General features: G+C 47.9%; 1 protein-coding gene across 1 annotated transcript in view; it reads right to left on the reverse strand.

Annotated features, from left to right (window-relative positions):
* LTK (leukocyte receptor tyrosine kinase) overlaps positions 1 to 18,842 on the reverse strand; it is a 621,554-nt gene that overhangs the window by 150,244 nt on the left and 452,468 nt on the right. The gene's annotated exons all lie outside the window — the stretch shown is intronic.

Raw genomic sequence — 18,842 nt, forward strand, 5'->3', positions numbered from 1 at the left:
CTGAAGAAGGGGACGGCGACAGTTCACATGGAGAGTGGCTTAGGAAGTGGCAGTGTGCTGAAGAATGGGACGATGGCAGTTCACATGGAGAGTAGCTTTGGACGTGGCAGTGTGCTGAAGAAGGTGACGGCGACAGTTCACCTGGAGAGTGGCTTCGGAAGTAGCAGTGTGCAGAAGGGGACTGTGACAGTTCACATGGAGAGTGGCTTAGGAAGTGGCAGTGTGCTGAAGAAGGGAACAGCGACAGTTCACATGGAGAGTGGCTAAGGAATTGGCAGTGTGTTGAAGAATGGGACGGCGACAGTTCACATGGAGAGTGGCTTAGGAAGTGGCAGTGTGCTGAAGAAGGGGACGGCGACAGTTCACATGGAGAGTGGCTTAGGAAGTGGCAGTGTGCTGAAGAAGGGGACAGCGACAGTTCACATGTAGAGTGGCTTAGGAAGTGGCAGTGTGCTGAAGAATGGGACGGCGACAGTTCACATGGAGAGTAGTTTAGGAAGTGGCAGTGTGCTGAAGAATGGGACGGCGACAGTTCACATGGAGAGTAGTTTAGGAAGTGGCAGTGTGCTGAAGAAGGGGACAGCGACAGTTCACATGGAGAGTGGCTTAGGAAGTGGCAGTGTGCTGAATAAGGGGATGGTGACAGTACACATGGAGAGTGGCTTAGGAAGTGGCAGTGTGCTGAAGAAGGGGACGGCGACAGTTCACATGGAGAGTGGCTTAGGAAGTGGCAGTGTGCTGAAGAAGGGGACAGCGACAGTTCACATGTAGAGTGGCTTAGGAAGTGGCAGTGTGCTGAAGAATGGGACGGCGACAGTTCACATGGAGAGTAGTTTAGGAAGTGGCAGTGTGCTGAAGAAGGGGACAGCGACAGTTCACATGGAGAGTGGCTTAGGAAGTGGCAGTGTGCTGAATAAGGGGATGGTGACAGTACACATGGAGAGTGGTTTAGGAAGTGGCAGTGTGCTGAATAAGGGGATGGTGACTGTTCACATGGAGAGTGGCTTAGGAAGTGGCAGTGTGCTGAAGAAGGGGACAGCGACAGTTCACAAGGAGAGTGGCTTAGGAAGTGGCAGTGTGCTGAAGAAGAACGGATGGTTATGGTGCAGTGTGGAGCATTGCTTGGACAGTACAATTCTGTTGACAAAAGAGTGATGGGTAAAGTGTCATATGAAGCTAGTCTGGCCAGTGTGCTGAAGAAATGGTCTTTCAAAATGGCTCCATCGTCGAAACACTGCCAGTGTGAGTGCAATGGCCCAAGTAGGATGGGTCACAAACAAGGAGTATTCAAGATGACAACTGTAAGAGTGGCTCGTGAAGAGCGGCTTTGACATTGGAAGGGTGGTAAATATGGGGGCGGGTGGTGACAGTGGTCCAGAGAGCATAACCTGTGTAAAGCCACCCCAATATCACAGTAAAAGGAACAGCTCACTAGGGTCATGTCTTATATAAACGCACACATCATCCTTACAATGTACCTATTTCCCCGGCTCATTACGAGCTTGGCGGTAGTGGTTAAAACATGTAGCAAACCGTAACCACCTGTTTTATCAATCCACCGGAATATGAGGTCTGAAGTGGGAAACCTACCTGAAAGTGCCCGAGTATACTACCACGAAAAGAATTGTGGCAGTGTCATTCCTCACTGAAGTTCAATGGATTTATGAATTGTGGTAATACCTTTAGCATGAGTGGTAACGGTAATCATACAATCAGGCCGAGAAACACCAGCGCTAACAGAAACTCCATTCTGCGGCATTGGCACTAGTAGCAACAAAGTCATGAGCTCCTATGGGTCTCATTACACTACAGGTCTGCCTGCCGGAGTTGCTGTGCCCTGCAGGTCTGACCCTGTCGGGCACAGTGACTACGGTAAGCAGACCGTAACAGAAGCACCGTTACACGGACAGTGGTCTCCACTCCCATAGAGTCCTATGGGATTCCATAGGAATGGGGACTAACAGAATTACCGGCGCCTGGCTTCCCGGCCGCCGGGGTTGTAATACTCCGGTGTTACCGGGAAGTCAGGCGCTGTTCATTTTTTTGGGTCTGGCGGCAAGCCGCTGATATCACCGGCAGGCTTACCACCAGACCCGTAATGAAGCCCTATGTCCGTTATCAAAACTCTTACAATGGAGGTATATCAAATAAGAGGACCTGTTAACTTCTAATTTTAATTCCAAACTTATTTTTGTGTTATGGTTACATATTAAACCTTACACAATCTTACAAGACAATAACCAATACTATTTCATCACCAGCTATAAAAAAGACAAAGATAAAATGTAACTTCATCACCAAAACAGTCAAACACAGACTAAAATGCATAACTCATTGCAACACAGGAAACCACACCCGGCCCGGAAACGGAAAGGATTGACAGATTGATGGCTCTTTCATGATTGGAGCATGGCTGTTCTTAATTGGTGGAGCGAGTTTTCTGGTTCATTCTAATTCAAACCCTAAAACTAACCTTTATGATGGATCTAGTTTCATGGTTTTGTGAAGTCGACTTGATCCCCTAATAAAATGCTGCCCAGTCTTGGAGAGAAGTGTTCTTAGATATTTAGACATGGCCGAACATCCTGAAGTAAAATGGCATCAACAGGGCTTGAAGTCGTAACAGTTCTATATGGCCACGGAGAAGGCAGCCACAGGGGTCTTGTGGGCTTTAGTGTGGGCGATTGCATAGCTGGCATTTTCACTAGCAGATGCATAGCCAGGGAGCAGGTGAATGAGCAGCACATAGGCATATGAATGGCCAATGGTGCTTCTATTGCGCCCTCTATTGAATTGACCATCTCCAGGTAACTCGGGAGCTGCATGGCTCTTTAAACGGCACTAGGGTGACCAGATAATAAAAATCCTGGGACAGGTCATAGACATAGAAGTATGACAACAGTAAATACAAACAGGGCTCCGATAAACCTGTAGTCCTACTTCTCTGTCACTGTGATGTTGCGGGGGTGCGTTCCAGGCACACTCCTCTCATTGGAGGAGAGCGACCAGGGAGGGCAAGAGGGAGGAAATGGGAGTGTGAAAAGTCTTTACGTGTAGGAACAGTCGCGCCGGGCCCCGATTTCAGGATTTCTGAATCGGATCCCGGCAAAAACCGGGACCGCAGCCACCCACGCATCGAATCCCGGGACGGGGTTCATTAACTTAAAATAATCTTGTGACCCCGGGACGGAGGGCGATTTCTCTGGACTGTCCCAGGAAAACCAGGACGTCTGGTCACCATACAATTCACATATGGGCACACACATGAGTACATCTGGCCTACAGCTTTTCCAGGGATGTTCCTTTTCCCAATGTCGGGCATCCTCGCCTCACTCTCATGGGTGAGCTGGGAACCAAAAGAGGCCCTGGAAATAATTTCAAAAGTGGCCCCATATTACATATATTCATAGGGTGACCAGATTTAAAAAGTGAAAAACCGGGACTTGGCAATTAACATAAAAGTAGAACTAAGGGCCTCATTACGAGTTTGGAGGCAGCCATTCCCTTAGGACCCGAGTTTGGAGGCAGCCTTAGGGCATGGCTGCCTCCAAACTCGGGTCCGGGTTCCCTGAATGGGGAAATACCGGGCCATTCCGACTTTGGAGGGCCTGGTATTTCCTCCTTCAGGGAACCCGGACCCGGACCTTCCCCATTCCCATAGGGCTCAATGGGAATGGGGAGGGAGCTAATAACGGGCCCGTTGTTAGCTCCCTGGTCCCCTCGCGGGACACGCAAAGGACGTCTGGTCTGACCAGACGTCCAGAGCGGGTCCCGCGAGGTGACCTCGTAATAGGGCGGAATGGGATTAACGGCGCCGGCACCATTACCAGCGCCATTAAACTCATTCCGCCCGCCTCGTAATGAGGCCCTAACTCTTGAAAGTGCCTGTTAAGGCACTACACTTCAGTAGCTGTTGGAGGAGAAGGGGGTTTAAGTGTTACTGTTCAAATAAACACATATCATAACTAATTTATCACAAACTAACACTATCTTAAGTTTCTTCTGTGTGAGATTGTGCATTCCTGCCTGCCAGCCATGAAGACCGACTACCAACAACCGGGACCACTGCAGTTTCCAATGGGAACATAATCTTGAGAAAGGGCGACAGAGCACCAAAACCCGGGACAGTCCCTGCAAAACCGGGGCGTCTGGTCACCCTACATATTCAGCAAGGCCCTCCCTTTTCCTATGAGAACATTGGTAAATAAAATAGCTTACCATACGAAAGGGGCTCAGGGCGCAGAGGCCACTGGGAAATCTCCAGAGTTCCCCGTAGGCCAGTCCCCCCTTGCTCACTGTGCCCTGCATCACGGATGGGCAAGACCGGTCACTTCCGGATGCAGATCCAGCGCCATTCTGGGAGCCTTGCCGTGCTCCCTGGTGCACGGGCCCACGAGCGCAAGCACTTTGAATGCAGACGACAGGTCCAGCGGAGCCGCTCCCGATTTAGCATCATTAATAACCAGAAGTCAGAAAGGGAATTCATTTGGAGCTCATTAAAAGCGCATGGAGAGATCTCTGGCGGCCTGCCACCCCCTCTGATTTATTCCAGGGCCGAGCAACTTTTCGCTTTAACGCATGGCTTCTACAGCGCTGCTTCTTACAATTAACAATTAGAGGCAGCGGCCTTTAAAGCCCGCAGACTGGGGCGCTATTTTTGTCTATCACTAATGAGTTGCAGTGTTTTGGTTTGCTGCTGTTCTGATTGGAGGAGGGCCTCTCTGGCACTGCAGACTACTTATTACAGAAATAGTTTTTGCATTGATGGAGTTATTGATGGCGGGACTCCCTTTTCTCCTGCGCACCTCTTCCTTCATTGTTGCTGAATTAAGCCTGCAGCCTTGGTCCTGGTTTGTTATAGACGAATTGTGGGGATGACAAACTTTCTCTGGAAATGGCTTTCCAGAGAAACGCTCGCCCGACTACAACACGCCGAACCCGGCTAACGAACGACTATCGAGCCCCCCTGGCGCCCTTATCTGGGAGGACCGGTCTACAAGATTTTGGAGCCCACCCCCTAACTCAAATGGCCTTGAAAAAGACTTAGGTTGAAACGCGCGTCGGCTGTGTAGCGATTTACCATGTCAAAAACTGCCATTCATTTCTACTATGATGTTTTCATTGGTGCTAACTAACCATGAAATAAACAACCAAACGAATGACAAAGACCTGATTCGACCATGTGTCTAACTAATTCGCTTAACAGCGACCACTGGATCATCATATCCCACCAGCGCCTAAACTGATCCACAAGTTTGTCATCCCCACAATTTTTTTCCCTTATTACAGAAAATGTGCCTCGGTGGAAAGTGCAATCCTCTATTAAAAAAGGGCACAGTGCAAAAAGCCTATTTCTTTCAATGTTCAATGTAGTTGTGCATTAGGACAAATTATGCTTTAAAAACATATGTTTTTGGCACTAGGGACATGTTTGACAAAGTATCTGCAATATGGCCACATATGTCCTATTACTCAAGAGGTCCCAATGCAAGGAGCTGCAACCTTTTACTCTCCAGATGTTTTGGACTACACCTCCCATTACCACTGACCAGCATAGTCAATGATGGGGCATCATGGGAGTTGTAGTCCAAAACATCTGGTGAGCCGAATGTTGCAGACCTCTGTCCTAATGCATGATCCTACTGTAAGGGCACCCAGCCAGGGACAGGCACCACTAGATCTGGTAGGATAAAACCATCTGAAACCAGAGTATATGGTGCAAAAAATGGAAGCCGGTGCTTTTTCCCAATTATTATATTGCACAAAAAATAGGGGAGCTCTCCAGTCCCTCTTTTATAGGCACACAAAGATGTGTGCACTAGGGCTAAAATACAGGGAACTTGTATCTGCATAATATTTGATGGGAGCAAACAAATGTTGTTCCAAATTCTGATTGATCCTTGTCACAAGGCAAACAAGCATTGGCAATGCCAACAGTTTGGGCTTTGGTGTAGGCATGGCAAAGGCACTTGTCAGGCACTGCTTTAGAGGTATTAACTGGATATTGGTGGTAGGAGGTGGCAAAATGGAATGAGTACATGGGCAAAGCCAAAACAGTTGGCATTGGCAATTATTGTTTTTAGCAGGACTTCAGTGAAGGACATGCTTAGTGCTTATACATCGAGTGGCTGAAGCTAGACCTTGTTAAGACATTTTTATTACACCAGTAGCGCTTTTACAACTCCAATTAAGTCATTAACTCTCAGAAGACTGCTTTGAACAAAACACTGGAAAAATCTTTAAATGAAAAGTTTGATGGTAAGACTTGATTAAACAAGCTCGAAGAGTTCCCATGAGGAGGTGTTTTGGCCGGCGAGGGGCAGGAAATGGGTGGGAACGGCCATAGCAATTACCATGGCCATGGGCAGTCAATAGGTGGGCAAACAACTGAACGCCAGCTACAAGCTTTGTGCCCCATCTCATATGCCATTTCTCCCTATTTGTACAATGCAATAGTTTTGGCTTACAGGTGGCGCTATGAGCCACCTGAAAGCCCAAACTAAGAAAGGAGCAAACCTATCTTGCACGGTTTTGACTGGTCCTGAAAGAAGGAATAGAGCAAATAACACTACTCCACTTTAAAAAAAAGTAAAAATGGGACTAAGCTAGTCCGAAATGGATTTTGTCATTTCTAATCACCTAAGCGGTAAACTAGTGGATAATAACTTTCTCTAGTTTGGCCCCTGTGCAAAAAAAACGTATGTAATATGGATTGCACACACACCTGCGTGCTGCAATCACTGTTAAGGAAGCAGGAACAATTGGTGCGAAATGGATTTGCTCCTTTTTTCGCACAGCTGATGACTTTATGCACTGACATAACAGATGCACTGCTGGCAGGACGTTTTGGCTTTGCTTGGTTTGTATTTCAAACTCTGCAAAGCCCATTGCTTGTAGGTGCTTCGGCAGTGCGCCTCGGTCCTGTCTGCTTCCGGTGAGCTTGGCGCTTAATGTTATCCGGGAGGCTGTTCCACAGGTGGGAAGCCCTGGCTGGCAAACACCTGCCTCCCTGGCTTTTGGGTCTGGATTTGGGGGCTGTCAATCAGTTGGTGTTCTCTGATCATAGCTTTCTTTTTGGCCAGTGGGGTTTGACTTCTCCTGGTCTTTTTGGAGATGAGATGGGGCTGTTGGGTCCAGACATTTGTATGTAAGGCACTGGATTGCGAGGCAGATCCTGGCCCGCACAAGGAGCCAGTGGATGTCAGTAGGGCAGCTGGCAACTGATTTGTCGGTCAGATAGCACAGCGAGTAGAGTGTTCGCTTTGACATCTGTGCAGAGCCTGCTGACACGGGTTTGAATCCCAGCAGGGCCGAACTCAGCCTTACATCCTATTATGGTTGATAAATGAGCACCTCACACCGTGAACAGTAATAAGCAACGCTCAGATGCCTGAGGGTTTGTAGCGCTATATAAATGCAACTTATTATTGTATATATAACAATGGGCACATTGTTTTGCCCTCTCATTTTAAGGGGGTACTATTGGGCAGGATTCCAGTAGAGACATCAAGTGGCTCACTGCTAAGGCACAAAAAGGGCTGGATTAGATGTGCCTCTCTCTTTGTCATATGAGTCACATGTATAGGTGTATATGTCGATGTTAAGATGAATTATGATTATGTCATTGTTTTTAAATATATGTATTGTCAATTGATGTGATTTTGATAAATATTAAAATATGTATATATTTTTGGATAATCCATGGTAACTTGCCCTCATTTATGGTAAAAGGGTTTGGCATGACTATCTCTAGAGGCATTTGAGAACTCACCAGTAACAGAAAGGAAGGAAGCTGTTTTGTGGGATATTGTGCACTTTCTTGAGAAGAACCTTACATGAAGTCACAAAACGTATCTTTACGGATGACTCCATTGAAAAAGCGAAAATTGAGAAGATCCATAGAGCTGGAGGTACGGCAAGAGGGCCAAAGTCAGTCCTAATCCGCTTCCACAACTACTCGGACAAGCTCAAGATTCTGGAGAAAGCAAGGAAGAAACGCCCGGTAATGCACGGTACGGCTAGAGTAACGATCTTTCAAGATCTGTCCTCCTTGACCCTGGCAAAAAGGAGAGTGTGCTTACCCCTCACAAAGTGGTTGAATGAGAAAGGGTCCCGAGACAGGTGGGGGTTCCCGCTCTCCATTGTGTTTGAGGTTGATGGATACAAACACAAGCTGTCTACCGAGGAGGAAATTCATAGAGTCCCAAGGGAGGTCCTGGGAGAAGCCGGAGAAGCCATAACTCCCCATGGCCCAACAGAAAAGAGGTCAGGTGACAGACACTGGAGTGTCAAGGGCCCAAGGAGAGGGAAAATGCCTGGATTCCAGAAGTTTAGAAAGTTGAATGTATCCCCCGCAGCAGAGAACTAAATGAGAGTGGTGTAAAATTGGCATTGGACACTCCAGTTGAGGGTCACACAATTTGAGGTACTCAAGGTGAGGGGTAAACAGGGTCTGCTGAGTACCCATTTGTCTCCTTTTGTTTTGAAAGAGTGTGTGACGGAGCGGATGCTCCATGGGACTTGGAGTGAATGTTTTATAAGAGATTTTTGTGGGGGGATAGAAGTAGCAGAGCTCTAGAGTATGTGCTTTGTTTGGAAGGGTTCTGTTTTGAATGGGTCCAGATGGTGGTCCGGAGTTGAACTAGTGAAGCTAACTGGGGAAAGCCGGGCACCTTTGGGGAATTGCGACAGGTTCATGGGTACGGGGGGGAGTGGGGAGGGAATAGGGCCTTTTGGGTTTGCTCCTTTTGGGTTATCCTTCTTTGCAGATGTTCAAATTGGCACGTGGAGGCTCGCCAGGTGGCAAGGAGGGTGCTCCCGTAGTGGGGTTGTATGATGGCAGTAGTAACGGGAGGGGCACGGGCTGACCGCTTGAGGATAGGCACCCACAATGTTAAAGGGCTGAACTCCCCAACGAAATGGTCACTGGTGGCAAGGGAACTCTGGAGAGCAGGACTGGATGTCCTGTTCTTACAGGAGTCTAGTTTTATTAAGGGAGAAGAACAGAGGATCCCGTGTAGATTGGTTGGCCAAGAACATTGGGGATCTGATCCTCTAAGGAAAGCGGGGGTAGGTGCCCTAATAGGCAGAGCACTTAAGATGGAGGTCTCTAAGATCTGGTCTGACGTGGAGGGGACGGCCCTCCTGGTGTCGGGGACCATTAAGAAGGTGCGCTTTACACTCAACACGATCTATGCCCCAAACCAGGGACAGCTAAGATTCCTGAAGTGCACCCCTTCAAACATAACGCTCGAGATCTCAGAACACCTTTTTCTGGGAGGGGACTTTAATATCTGGGCTGATGTCAACATAGATAGGCAGGTGTCGCTTGCCAACGAACAAGAAGTGCCAAGGCCTGGATACGGGAGATCAAGGATACAATGGAAGTATATGGGTGGCGGGACATACAGCAGCATTTCCACCAGCAGGAAAGGGGTTACACCTTCTACTCGCCCCCCCATGGGACCTTTACTACGATTGATTACATGTATATTTTGAGGGACTGTGGGAGAATGCACATTCGGCCTATCTCCTGGTCTTTGGGTTGGGTGGGAATGTGCCCCAAAGACTTGAGGTGGAGGTGTAATGAATCCCTATGGCGGGAACCCATATTTCTTTTGGAAATAACTAAGGAAAATGAGGAATATTTTAACACTGAAAACACAAGTGAGGTGACAAAAAGAATTGTATTGAAGCGGGTAAGGCCACTTGGAGGGGGATTCTGATCAGGCAGGGGGCTAGGAAAAAGAGGGAGAGGGCACTAATTGAAAATAGGCTGCGGGATAAGAGAACACTACTCAATAAGTGGGTGCATGAGTCATCGGAGGGATAGGAGAACCAGATTTTGGAGGCAAGGTGGAAAAGAGAGGAACTGAGGCTCCTGGACGAAGGGAAAATAACTTGCAACCTGCAATTTCTGAAGCAGACATTTTATGAGAAAGGGGACAAGGCGGATGCACTCCTGGTAGCTAGGCTAAGAGGGCAGCAAATTGAAAGATGGGTTACTGAAATTGAAGGGAGGGATGAAGTACACAAATCCTCATCAGAAGGGATGCAGAGGGCCTGTGGTCCCTTTTATGAGAAGCTGTACGAATCAGAGTCTAAATCGGAGGAGGGTGACGCAGACATATACCAAGCAGATATTCATCTACCTAAACTGTCTAAGGTCAAAACCGGTATTCTTGACGCCCCCATTACAGAAGAAGAAATCAAGCAGGCTGCAGGGACATCACCGCTGGGAAAGGCCCTGGGAAGATGGTTTTTCAGCAGGGTTTTATAAATCGTTCCTCACTGTACAACTCTTAATTTATGACGGAACTATACTGGTAAGGCTCTGGAGTCCTTTGCCTCAGTGCTGATCTCGGTAATACACAGAATGTGAAAGCCCCCCGGACATGTGGCTCATATCACCCCATCTCCCTTCTTAACATAGAAGCCAAAATCTACACCCAGGTGCTAGCAGCCAGGTTAGAGGGGTATATGACAAGAATGATTCACCCGGACCAAGTGGGTTTCATTATGGGACGTCAGTGGGCTGACACAATGAGGAGAACTTTACCCTTGATGCACGAAGCCCAGGGGCTCTCTGGGGACCCCTGCCTCCTCTCAGTAGATGCTGAAAAAGCATTTGGTAGGGTGGAGTGGGGGTTCCTCAGAGCAGTGCTCATTAAGTGCGGTATTGGGGAAAGGTTTATCAAAGGAGTTGTGTCAATGTACTCCTCCCCCAAGGCATGTGTGGCAGTAAATGGGGGGGTACTCCTGGTGGTTTGGGAAGGGGTACCAGACAGGGCTGCCCCCTCTCTCCAACATTATTTGCACTCTCGGTTGAACCTCTCGACTAGAAGATTAGAATGGCCCCAGTGTAGAGGGATTACAGGTTGGAGATGAGATCTATAAAGTTGTCCTTTATGTGGACGATATACTCCTACACATAAGGAATCCCCTGACTACCATACCAGCGGTGATCCAATTGATTGAGCAATACTGCTCCTTGGCAGGATTTCAGATTAATAGGGCAAAATCGGTCTTCTTTCCTTTAGATAGGAAGATGGATGGAGAAGCTGCGAGATTTGCATCCCTGAGTCTGCAGGCCAACCTGGGAATGCTTAGATACCTTGGAATTAATGTATTGAGGGACTTAGGGGAATTATTTGGGGCAAACTTCTCCCCTCTGATGGCCAAAATTAAGATGGATTTGAAAAGAGTTCGCAAATGAACAATATCATGGTTGATATTAGGAGTTAGGGAGGCTATACTGGACTCCGAACGCTTCCAGAAATGCTTTGAGGCGAGACTGGAGCGGATTGGTCAACTCTGGAGGGAGGGTAGCTTCATCAATATACTAGATCTGGAGGAGGCCCTGGGCATTGGTAAACTCTTCGTTTTCTCAAACCTTCAATTGATGGAGGTGTTAATGGGAGCTCGATGGAGGAAAGAGATACAGAGAGACCTCACCCCCTTCGAAACAGTCTTAGAGACAAAGGAATTTAAATGAAGGGACTCATCTCAGCAATGTATGGGGCTCTTGTGGGATTGGGAAGTGGTCCATGGAGAAGCGTAGAACTAAGTTGGAGCAAAACATGGAGGATGAAATAGATCCAGCACTGTGGGCCAGACTTTGTAGGGGAGTTTCACAGACTTCAACCTCCAGTCAATATAACTTGCATGCCATCAAGCTCCTCCACATGTGGCACTATGACCCGGTTAGACTCTCCAAAATGTTTCAGACCACCAGCCTTCTGTGTTGGCGAGGATGCAGTGCTAGGGCCGATTACTGGTATCTATGGTGGGGATTCCCCAGAGTGCAATTCTATGGGGATGAAGTTCTAGGTTGGATTAATGAGATTGACGGGATGGCCAGGGTTAAGTCACCAATGCTGGTCCTGTTTGGTCTGGAGAGGGAGGTGGGAGATTACATCAGGCTGCCGGAAAAAAACATCCTCTTGCCTGCTCCTAGCAGCAAGAGCTTGTTTAACTATGAAGTGGAAAAGTGCACTCCCCCAGTCAAGAAAGTATGGACCAATGTGGCTATGAATATATACACTATGGAAAGAATAACAGCAGTGCTCCAAGGTCATGCAGGCCCTCATGAAAAGGAGTGGGGAGAATATGTTGATAAACATGTGAGGCTTGGGGCAAACCCAACAGTGACCAACGCTGGGGAATGAGAAGGGGAGTGCCTTGACCCTGGCATGAAATGAATATGGGTAGGGCATGGACCAATGTTGGACAAATATGGACAGTACGCCTGTGTGGAGGCCAGGTGCCAATGCTAAAAGTTTAATTGGTTTTCTTTTTTCTTATCGTAGGGAATAAAGATGTGTCTATAGCAGCGAGAAATTAGTACCAAGGGCGGAGGGGGATGGTATTCCGGAGAGAGGAGTGGAAACAGTTGGGGAAGTTACGGGGGAGGAGGGGCAGGTGGGTACGAGAAGCTGACTCTCTGTTATTTGAACCACCTCATGAAAGTTGTTAATTGTATTCCATTAAACTTATAATGAAGACAATTAGGGGAAAAAAAGAACAATTCTAATTATTTTGGGGAGGAAGGATAGCTCAGGGGCAACACGTTTGTCTTGGAAGTAAGACAATGCAGCGCAACACAGGTTTTAATTCAGATCCCGCGCTTAGAAACCACTCGTTGGTATTAATCGCGTTACAAAAGAACAATTATAATTAAAATGATATGACCTCCAACTGCCGTGGGGATTAGGAACCTCTACTCGTTGCCGAGGTTACAGCCAGATCGAGTAGGGGCAGTGATGTGGTGTACCCAATGGTGACCGGTATAGAGTGATACCAAGGTGGCAGGGTCCTTTATGTAACATCTAGTGCCGTACACCAAAGCTCTGGCTCAGTGTGTTGGCTGAGGACCTCATCGACATCTGACCAAGGAAACCAAAGACGCCTTTCACTGCAAGGTCTGGATACAGATGTTTGCAGTCCAGCTCCCAAGTAGCCACCGCAAGCTGTGCTGTATCATTTCTCTGCAAAGGCTGAATTAGAGTTAAACAGTCACATCCTAATGCAGATGCTGCTGAGCAATTCACGGTTGTTGAATTTGTCTAATTTGATTCTTCAAAAATAAGTATTTCAGCATGTTCTCAGGGTACTTCAAGATGTATCCAGTCTGGGCAACGGCTTTGTGTTTGTAGATTGACTCCAGATAAAGGCTTAGTCCCATAAGTCATAATAAGGGATGTTGACATCTCAACGTGCCTACTGACCTCTCCAATCGATTACTAGTGACCTATCATCTGGAAACAATGATCTTCCGTTCTTCCTTCCGTATCCTAAATAGGACAAGGGTTCCACACATGATCGGTTTGCTGACAGTTAACAAGCCCTTTGAACCAAGCTCTGCTGTCAGTCATTTTCTTCCCCTTTGCAAGGCTTGGCTTATTGTACTTGAGCAACTTTCTGCAGTATTAGTGGCTCTGAGTGCAGGGGGTATTAGCCATAGAAGAGCCCTGGGATTCTCACAAGAGCAGAGAGGGTCAGAAAGATGTGAGGGCGCGCGCCTGAGTTCGGTGACATCCCCTATCACACGATCGCGGACATCATGGAGGACAATTGCCATTACCCGTTATAGCTGAACGAGTGTCGATGGTCTTGAATGCTCTAAAGGCGTCTATTCGAGCCTGCAAAATACAGAATCCTGTTCCTACGTAATCGGGGAGTGAATTACTGTAATTTGGTTCTCAACTGTCACTTGTGCATAGGCGCGTTATAAATGACATATCGTACCATATCAATTGCATAGTAAATTTTACAATAGTTGTTAATTATGCTCAAACATTAAGTTTGGTCTGGGCCTCATTACGAGTTTGGTGGTAAATTGCTGGTAAATCTTCTGTGTTACTGCCAAAATCGATTACTGTTACAGCCACTCGGTCTTGTGGATTTACCGTGGGAGTATGAGTGGCAGCCTATGCTCTTATCCCTCATTTCTGGAGTTCATAGGATTCCATGGGGAATTTTTCAGAATTACTATGAATGGCAATGTAAGAAATGTGGGAATGCCAGAGAGCATTCTAGGAGTGACACATAAGTCACACAGCGACCTGTCAGGGGCACCAGGAAATTGACCACCGCATGGTAGGTGGGAGTGCATCACAACTCACTCCCTGTAGGCTAGCACGGGCGCATTTACCCCAGATCAGTCCAATACATTGCCACCATGAGACACAAAAACCACACAACGCAAGCAGCATACTCCACCACTACTCCTTAGACAGGTGCAACCTCCAGAAAGGCATTCCAGACCAATTACCACTTCTGAGATTGCTTTCCGCATTCCTACCTCCTCCAGTGCGCAGCCGAGGAAACGTTGCCACAGTGTCTTGATGTGCCTACCCACACAGAGTTGTGCCAGGTTTGTAGAGCACAGGTTCTCCAAACGTGGTACTTTGGCCCTGTAGCCCATGGGAGCAGGCGGCAAGAGAAAAGAAAGTAGCAATAAAAGGCCGGGGCAGAGTGCTACATATTTTGTGTTTGCAGTCGAATACCAGATTGTCCGGGGGGGAATGTATGTGGGAGACCCACCAGAAGAAAACACATCATGCCATCCAGCCTGTCTTAGTTGTTAACCTTTAACCCTTTAACATTACAATGTTCCTTCTCTGATGGGTGCTGCCAATTGATCAGTAAGGTCTTCCTTGATGTCCTAGATCTTGCGATCATTGGTGAACCAAGGTATGGAAACTTTCTCTAATTTGTCTTCTGGTCCTCCCTGCTGATGTGGGAGTCCCAGGGCTTTTTCAAGAGCTACTGCCCTCCTGCCCTCATTGCTACAAACATCACAGACAGCTACTGAAGCACAGTGGTTCCAGGGACTCAAAGAGAAAAGAGAAAAGAATGGATTAACATCAACGCTTGGTCAAAGGGGTTCTTTAAATGTAAATGACAAGCAGATGAATTGTGGAACCTTTGACCTCTTTCAGGATACAGAGGGCAGACAGAAATATAATTTGGGTTCAGACCAAAAAAGCCACAAGTTATTGATTGGGGAGGTAAATAAGATAAGTTCAGGTAGAAGTAAAATCAATGATGACTTATGGGAAAAGGTCACCATCTAGAGTTAATTTACAAACACAAAGCCGCTAGCCCAGACTGGATCCATCTTGAAATACCATTTGTCCACGCTGAAATACTTATTTTTGAAGAATCAATTTGGCCAAGTGCAACATCAGACTGTCAAAAATTGTCCAAGGTAGGGTGCCCAAATGTGAATTTAATTCAGCATTTGCAGGTTATTTTTATTTATTGGGTATTTTTAATGCGCCTAATGAGCAAATGGTGTTTCAAGGCGCATCAAGATAAAGGAGTGGGGTGTGGGGAGACAAGGATGAGGAAAAAGAAAAAAAGGTCCTACTAGGCCTTGTGTCATCCGGATCGTGCAAGTGCAGTAACAAGAAGTGCAGGTGAGAGGGGAGGGGGAAGTGCCGGTCAGAGCAGAATGTGCTAATGCTAAGGAGGGAAAGGAAGTGGGAGTAGTTAGCGCACAATTGCTGGGGGGCAGCCAAATGGGGTCAAAAGAGACCATGTGTTAGGCGAATGGTAAGGGGAGGCCAGGTGGACAAGTGCCAGGGGAATGCAGCGAGTGCAGGGGAAAGAAGGTCCACGTGCTAAGTGCAAGGAAAGGGGCTGGAGGGGCTCAAGGGGCGCATGCCCAGACTGGCTAGTGCAGGGGGAGGGAGCCCAGAAAGGCGCGTGCAGGTTGGGGGGTGGATCAGGGGAGACGAGGTGCAGTGCTAGACTGGTCGATGAGGGCCTGGTGCCCTGTATGAATCAGAAGGAACCAGGAAACCAGTCAAAAGAGGCAGAGGGGGACATTAGCAGGGGGGAGAGGGAAGGAAGAAGAGAAAGGGAGGGTCTTGGGAAGCTTCCGGAACTTAAGGAGAACCAGTTAAAGTCTGAGAGGGCCAGGGAGGCCATTCCAGAGGGAGGCCCCTGCGGAACAGAGAGATCTGCCCCCCACTCTCTGCTTGGAAAAGCGTCTGGTCTGTAGAAAGATGGAGCTAGAACACCAAAGGGCTCTAGCAGGGAGGTATTTAGGGAGAGAGAGTTGGATGTAGCAGGGTCCCAGGCCCCAGAAAGCCTTCTGGATGATGCAGAGGGTCTTGAATTTGATGCTTGCAGCAACCGGGAGCCAGTGGAGAGCTTTTAGGGCTGGAGAGATGCGGTGCCTGGGCTTGAAGCCAAGGATAAGCCTCCCAGTCCTATTTTGCAAGACTTGCAGCTGGCAACGGCTGCTGGGGGTCAGCGCACAAACATCTGCGCCCAAACTCTGCACTGAAAGAGGCCTCTTGACTCACCTTGGTCCACTGCCGACCAGCTTTTCATCATCACACTGTGCCAGGCCTTTTGTGTAGCCTTCAGACAGGAGATCAGGCCACCAGAAATGACAGTCTTGTCCACCTCAGGCAGGCAGAATCATGAGCAGCCATCATACAGTCCACTGTGCCTTCCATAGGTTTACACCCACTCTTACCATCGATATACCTCACCATACACCCCACACAGGATCCCCAGATCGTCTGCCGGGCAGAAGCTGCTCACTCCAACATGCAACAAAACCCAAGCTGGGGGCAGGCCCTCCCACTTTTTGGCACCACTGGCATAAAATCCCTTTACCTCTGAGGAAAATCCCACACCTCCCAAGTTTACTAAAAAATGCAAGACCCACCCCTTTCCTTCACACTTCGATCCCTGACGTGATTGGTTACAACCCCTCGTGGGAACAATTTGAGCAAGTTAGCCAATAAGTTAATGCCAAGAGGCCACATACAGCTTAAGTCCATTTTGTAAGAGTCAGTACATGAAATAACAAAACAAAACATTAGATAACATATCCAACATATCCAACCTGGGGAATGAATTTAGGTAAAGGAACTCACTCCTTACCACACTCACCCGCAACCAGTACTGCAAAATAATCACGTGTGAAAGCAGCATGAAATCAGCACTACCCAAACTTGCACCAAAACCCTGAACCAGAGCACCAATGCAAAGCACCCTTATACTTTTATTAACACAACTATGAATAGTGCTGTCCTTATTGCCACTGGTTATGATGCGCCTGCGGGCCAGGGAGGTGCGCAGGCGCTAGAACTGAACTAACATGTGATGTCCCCATCAACTCAGCATGAGTCGCTAGCATGTCACTAGCATGTCCCTCACCCGCACCAATCCTTTTGCACCCAAGAATTTCTCTGCTTAACCAAAACTCGGGGAAGCCGAATTGCGTCTTAATTAATTCATCTTTTATAACACGCGGGACTGGGATTCGAACCTGTGTTGCTCTGCGTTGTCTGTTGCCCCTGAGCTATCCTCCCGTCACTTCTCAGTGATGTCTGGTTCCGTTTCAGATATTTTTTTTAAAAAGCCCATCAAAAAACAGGGATGTGCTGCTTCATCATTTTAGTCTGCTAAAGGGAATGGTCACTTTGCCCTTTCCTTTAACTTTCTGCAGCCCACCAATAGATGGTCATGCCCACTGGAGTGCCAATCCCTTTATTCGCTATTCACCACAGCATGACAGCCCAGGGCCTATCACAAAGCATTTCTGGCTGAAATCTATGCTGAGAGACCACTTCTTTCTTCACTCCATCGCACTGGCATACACGGGCTGGGGGGGCTGGAGATATGATAGGTTATTTATAACACGCGTAATACCCAGAGGTTTCTTAGCGCGGACCCGGGGATCGAACCTGTGGTGCTCTGTGTTGTCTTGTTTCCAAGGTGAGCGTGTTGCCCCTGAGCTATCCTCCCAAGTCTACACTCTCACACTTAAGCTAATTCCACACGACAACACATTTAGTTTGGTTTCGGACTTGCATCAATGCAGTCACACTCACACCACCCATATTGAGCACTCCTGCCATCAAGGCCCATCCACATCACAAAGATCACCATCCTACCCCAGACTAGTGTGCATGGCGCGCATGAGGCTGGTGGTAGAAGCTTTTGAAGGACAGCCCAAGGCTGTAAGGCCCTTTCCATGTGTGGCTAAGACTTCTAAGGCTGTGTGATGACGTTCATGCCTTTTCAGAAGCCTTGCTACACAAGGTTATGATGGGCTTTATTTAGTTCCAGGCTTATCTATCAACCGAGGTCTCCGACTGCTCCCTGCACGCACACGCTGAAATTCTACGCCCCAACACGCACTACGCATAGCAACTGAGCCACCCACACATGGCAATTGAAGACCCTTCCCAACAGACATCCAACATCAGTACACTACACCACTAGAACTAAATTAGATACCCCACCCCAGGCCAATGCATCCTAGCACCACAGGGAACTCTAGCACAAATGCTTCCATGCTCGCGAAAACGTTCTTAGGCATTAGTCCTTGCAGGGGCAGGCCCAACCAAGTGGTCATGGCATGCAGCCCAAGTTAACATGCCGCAGTGAAGCAAGGGTCTTAAACGAGGACTGCATTCCCTTACTGACCCACATGCAGAGACCGGAAGGGTGCTTCCGGTCTCCATGCACCAACACAACAGCAAAGCTACCTTGCATTTACCCCTCTCTCCCCACTAACCTCACCCACCTCCTTCTCTTTCAGATCTGCCCGAGCACCTGGAGACCATGCAAACGTCAGCCGAGCACTGTATGAATCCTAATAGCACAATGTAACACAACATATGTTGGGAACCCATTCACCAACAGCAAAACTACCTTGCATTTACCCCTCTCTCCCCACTAACCTCACTCACCGCCTTCTCTTTCAGATCTGCCCAAGCACCTGGAGACCATGCAAACGTCAGAGGAGCACTGTGTAAATCCTAATAGCACAATGTAACGCAACATACGTTGGGAACCCATTCACCAACAGC

This window comes from Ambystoma mexicanum, chromosome 14 (assembly GCF_040938575.1).
Source record: "Ambystoma mexicanum isolate Mex_15411 chromosome 14, UKY_AmexF1_1, whole genome shotgun sequence".
Lineage (NCBI taxonomy): Eukaryota > Metazoa > Chordata > Amphibia > Caudata > Ambystomatidae > Ambystoma > Ambystoma mexicanum.